At 29.4% G+C, this 6,140-nt stretch overlaps 1 long non-coding RNA gene across 1 annotated transcript; it reads right to left on the reverse strand.

Annotated features, from left to right (window-relative positions):
* Positions 1–3,466: 3,466 nt before the first annotated feature.
* On the reverse strand, positions 3,467–5,576 carry LOC144559821 (uncharacterized). Its single transcript, XR_013513268.1, has 3 exons — positions 5,448–5,576; positions 4,480–4,562; positions 3,467–3,675 (listed from the first exon to the last, which is right to left on the reverse strand). It is a non-coding gene; the product is annotated as an uncharacterized LOC144559821 (long non-coding RNA).
* Between the last annotated feature and the right edge of the window lie 564 nt (positions 5,577–6,140).

Here is a 6,140-nt window from a genome sequence, read left to right on the forward strand (position 1 = left end):
ACGCGATAATATGCTATTCCGCACTATAGTAGTGTTATATGAACATAGCACAATTTTTATAACCGTTCCGCTATAACACATTAGACTATTTAAACTTTTACTTTTAATATTTGCCAGCTATGAGCACCACACTTTAACATTTTGACAAAGGAGTTTTTAATTCATCCGGTGCATATAATTTGGGAGAGCTGATTTGACTCGATTATTTCTATACATGAATTAAAAACTGCTCTGTCAAAATTCTACAACCCTGATCTTCGCTCCTATCAATTAATTGCTATCTTTTTTTTTATTGTTGTGCTAGAATCTTCCGAATATGTGTTAATTATTAGCAGTACCAAAACGCCAATAACTAGTGACATGACTTGCAACAGAAAATTTGTGGGTCATACAATTTTATCTTGTGATATTGGATCATGAAATGAAATCTGCTCCTTTTCTTGAGAAAAGAAGGATCCTCTTATTCTCCAATCCGAACCGTTTAAAATCGATCAAACGGCTTCAATTATATCTGATTTATTTTAATAGATTGTATTGATATAAAAGAAAAAAGTAATTGAAGCTGTTTGATCGATGTTGAACGGTTCAGATTGGAGAATAGGAGGGTCCTCCTTTTCTCAAGAAAAAGAGCAGATTGGCTTCCTTGGATCATCATCATCTGAATAGTAAAAAAAAAAAATTGCAATTACATACAGACACAACAAATACTAAATTTACAGTTGTAAACATAAAAAAAAATGATAATTACTTTGCTGGGTAGATAGCTAGCGTAATTATCGGGTGCTGATATTAGCATAATAAATTTTTATATTAGCATTACAATTTCAAATATTCAAATTTTATAGACAATTATGCCCCCCATATATTTCTTTCAAATGCTATTTTTGGTCCCCAGTAATTATGCAATCTTCTAACACACGGACCATTATCAGTTACTATATGTATTTTTCAATGTTAACTCTTCATCTAATTTAAAATAGGGGCTATACTAAGGGCAAAATTTGAAATTTTGAGAACTGAAAGAAAATTTTCTCACTAAATACCAATTTTGTTCTTGTGCTCTCACTTCCTTATGCATCACAATTAATTATGTCATAACTAATACAAAAGTTAATAAAGGAAAAAAATAACAAAGAATATTACTCTTACATAAAAGAAAAAATTATAATTTTGGTAATAATTTTTGCTTAGCACGGCTAAGGCTATGCATGCACCTTTTTAAACAAATTGGGAATTGTACCAGTATTGCCTATTGACAAATATAATCTGTATTTTATAATTTTTACGTTTGATCCGCATCATACATGTATATGTTATTCTAAGTACGTAGCTTATTTAGTTAACATAATTTATACTCATCTACACTGAAGTTAATAAAGCAAAATTAAAAGGAGATGAAACAAATAACCGATCTCGATACCATTTTCATGAATGAGTCTTAACTGGTACGGAGATAAATGTTGGTTTAGAGTAACAGTAAGCACTCGGTTTCTTGAATTTATAAACTTTGCAAATAAGATTACAACAAAATGCTAGCCTAACTAGCAAAATATAGTAAAAAAAAGAAGACCAAGTGAACCAGGTACCGCAACAATTGGTCGAATGGTTGCGTGAGATACATTGAAGTGTGTTAGGCCACCCGATTAGTTAAAATATGAATTTTCTTAGAAACTATTTATAACTATGGAGAACAACAGAAAATTTAAAAAAAAAAAAAAGCTCAATTAAACATCAATATGACTTGCAAGCTCGAAAACTGATAGATAATTAATTTTAATAAAAACAGACAATTTAAATGTACATGATCCATTTTTTTAGGAGAAAAATGTGTACATGATCTGAAAATTCAAATTCAAATGAAATTTAGATAGAGAGCATGTGGTATTGGTATTTTATTGATCATGGTACAATAAATTAGCTGAGGGGCATGCATAGCCTTAGCCGTGGTGAGGAAATTTTTTTACCAAAATTATAATTTTTCCTTTTCTGTAAGAGTAATATTCTTTGTTAAATTTTTTTTATTTATTAACTTTTGTATTAATTATGACATAATTAATTGTGATGGATAAGGAAGTGAGTGCACAAGGACAAAATTGATATTTAGAAAGAAAGAAAAATTTCAGCTCTCAAAATTTCAAATGTTGCCCTCAGTATAACACTCCCCTTTAAAATAACAACAATAAGGAAAATATCCCATGCATCTTTATGGCTCTACATCAAATGATTTTAATCTTCATTAATTATGTATTTCGGTTTTTTTTTTTTTGAATATATTTAGTTGGCATAAGAAATTTAAAACTAAATTTTACTGTCTATTTTAATATGACCATATAGTATATTGTTATGTAATTTAATAATAGATTTTTATTTCGTCTCTAAAAATCAAGATCAATAATAAAATAACATAAGAGATGAAAGATTTAGATTAATTTCAATCAAAATAAGAATTCACATAAAAACATGTTTATTTTAATGAACCAAATCTGTGAGGAGATACAAATAAAAAAATTTATGGAAGAAACAAATTGTGGATAGCCAACCAATAAAATACATATAATTAATGACTATGTTTTATTTGTTTTATTTCTATTGCTAAAACTCCCCCCTGGAACTTTCATTTTCAAAGAACAGAAAACAATAAATTAAAAAATCATTCCATCAAACAATTCTTTTTAGTTTGTAATATTTTATTTTAGTATGAAGTTTATTTTTAATTAATAAAGTTTTTAGTGTCAGTGCAAATTATAATAATATATTTTGAATGTAGTTTGTACTGCAATATAAACTTTTCTTTTTGTCTGAAGCACAATAGAAAATTTGTGATGCAAGAAATGAAGTATTCAATATTATAAATTCGACTAAGTTGACGAAAGTCAGTAAAAAGAAGGTTTACTTTTCTCTATGTGTGATTTTGAAATTTGAAAATGAAATATCTGAAATAAGATTTAACTAGATGTTTTATTTTTGAAAATAATATAAATAATCAAGGACCATTAATATAAAGAAAGTGCATTATAGAAAAGACATGGTATCTAAACAAAATTTAAGGACAGACAAATTTGTCTATAAAAGTAAAAAAATTGAAATTTGTTGTGTTAATAAAAATTATTGTGTTAATATCACACGTAATTATCAAAATTTATGCAATCTATGATTAGATAATATGGAAGATCATTAAATATGGCTTATTATAAATTATATAAATCATCAAATAAAGTATATATATTAAATATCAAAACTAAGGTGTGATGTGCTCACCAAGAGGGGTTGGTGAGTACATATTCAAAAAGCTATCGGATTGACTTCGAACTTGTCACACCCCGGAACTAGAGGCGCGCAGTTATGCCAAGAATATATATTTCCTATATATTCTCAAGGCAAGAACGATGAAATGAATGAATTTTTCATCTCAAAAACCTTACTCGATCACCTTTTTATATAAACCAAAACATGCAAACACCAACAATTTAATTATTACACATCCTACTTAACACATTTAAAGTTGTACTACATAATTATAATTTACACAAGTCTGGTTCCCAAAAGGTTATATACAACAAAAACATGATCCAAGTACTTAACTAGTACAAAAATGATCATTTAACCAAGGCATAAGTATACCTATCTTGCTTCCTCTCTCTCTCTCGAGCGATCCCGCAGTCTACTCCTTCTTTCCTGTAAAACCCACGAGGGGAAAAGGGGTGAGAAACTTATTCGCAGTTTCTCAGTGCGGAATTTATACAGGGCTACTGGATTTGTAAGAAATCCATATCAGAATTAAATACGATAATCAGTTACGAAACATGAATGCAGTAACTTGAAATGAAATTCCAAATGAATCTCTAAATAATACCATCCTTTGAAAAACACCAATCGGAATCATGTAAGATATTTGGACTTAAATGCATAAGTATAGGGTCAGGTTAGAGAAAACAGATATCTAAATCTATCTTTCTCGGCTTAACAATTCTATTAATTCTGGTTCACAATTAAGACATCCATATCAATTTAAAGATATCACAATTCCCAATAATCAGTAATTCCATCAGAAGCAAAGCCTATCAGTTCAGAAACAGTTTAACAGTATACAGTATACCACAGTTCAGTATTCCTACGATCACAGTAATAACAGTATAACAGTATCCCCTTTCCAACCGGTACTGGAGTCAGTGGGGTCATTCCCCAAATGCGCATATGGTTCCTGAGTCAAAGTCTAGCGTCGACTCTAGACTTTGCAGTAACAGTATATATATATAATAATGTCAATTCAGTACTGTGGTTTCAATTTATATCAGAATCAAAGGAACAATCAATCGATAGACCATACCAATATGCAAAACCATATCCATTTAAGCAGTTAATTCAATCAAGTATGTAATAAATCAATGATGCATGCAATCAGAAATTCAACATGCAGTTTATACGATCCAATTTAATTCGTAAAATAAACCTCAAGACAAATCCCGTGAACCCCCGCACCTGATCACGTAAGATGCGTAAAGGATCAGCTATCACTAGATTCAAAACTTCAGACGATCCCGTTAAGTCGTGCTCGATAGGGTCTACGTTTAAATCAAATAACATAGATAGGTTAGTATCTAATTTACAAAATCATACTATACTTCTATCATCCAGTATATAAATTTAATATACCTATATGCATATATCACATAGGTGAATCAGTACCTTGCTAAATATAATTACTTTCACTAAGTAAATCCTTTGAAATCATTTTCATTAATCAAAGCCTATGGTCCAGTGTATGCATATATCCATGTCTAGTAATTGGATTTCCAATTTTTTTTCATGGCTTGAGTTTATCATGAACTTGTATCTTTTTATTTAACATTGGTACCCATTTTAACTAGTGGCTTCCAAATGTTAACTATTTAGTCTAACTATGCATGGATTAATTATTCAAGATATATAATCATTGGACAAATCAAATTAAGTTTAGGTTCAACTATAAAGTCATAATTTTTACTTTTCACTTCAGTCCCTCTGACATGGTAAATTTACTAACTTGGGAGATTTTGCAAGTTCAACCTTTAAACCTTGAAATATATAATAACTTAGTATAGACACTGGTACGGAATGGTACCGGTGTCAAGAGGTATAAATTTAATAATCAAATAGTTCCAACTCTAGATTTTAACAAGAAAATTGGTATAATCAGATATTGGTACCATACTAGGTTTTAAGGCATACATGACCCCAAATCAGATTCGGTACCGAATTGGTACCAGCAAAAGAAGGGTGTAAATCACTTCAAATCAGCATTAAAAGAAATAAACAATATAAAGAAGAGATACCATAATTACCCGCTAACTTTTCAATTCAGATTTGGGTCAAAGTAAAAGAAAGTAACCTAGCTCTATTAACCAACTCAAACTTTAATTGATTGAGAGGAGAAGTCAAAGAACGAGTTTAGAGGGCAATAATCTTACCAATAATAGAAGGGAACTAGAAAATATATAGTGAACACCTCTAATTTCTCAAGCTAAGGTAAAAGAAGAATAACCCTAGATAGAGATACGAAAAGGGACGGACTCAACAGTGAAGGAAGTAAAAAGTAACTTATTTCAAGGATAAGAATGAGGCTTAAACAAATATTATATTTCTATTCCATTGAATTGAGCCGCAGCTCATTTCCTTTTCTCCAAGGCCCACGGCCCAATTTTATATAATATAAATTAACAATATTAATGAATATCAATAATACATCTCTAAATCTAACTCAATATAATTATTATTATAAAGTTTATAATTTCCAGATTTTCATGATTCGGGAAAGTTTCAAAATTTTAATTTGAACTTTGTTATTTAATCATTCATATTATACTATTCACTCTATAATAAAATAATTTTGATGCTTAACCAATCAATCAAAATAAAATCCTGTAATCAATCAAAATAAAATCTTGTAAAGCATCAGAAATTTAGAATTTTTAAACCTATATTTAGTTTAACACTTTGAATTTTATTTTTATAAAATTCACAATGTTACATTTCTCCCTCACTTAAAGACAAAGTTCAATCCCTTGAACTTAACTACGTACCTGAACTGTCAAATAACTCAGGATATTGTTCGCGAATTTTCGTTTCAAGTTCCCACGTTGCCTCTTTTTCTGAGTGTCGTC

Source organism: Carex rostrata, chromosome 9, assembly GCF_964058835.1.
Source record: "Carex rostrata chromosome 9, lpCarRost1.2, whole genome shotgun sequence".
Lineage (NCBI taxonomy): Eukaryota > Viridiplantae > Streptophyta > Magnoliopsida > Poales > Cyperaceae > Carex > Carex rostrata.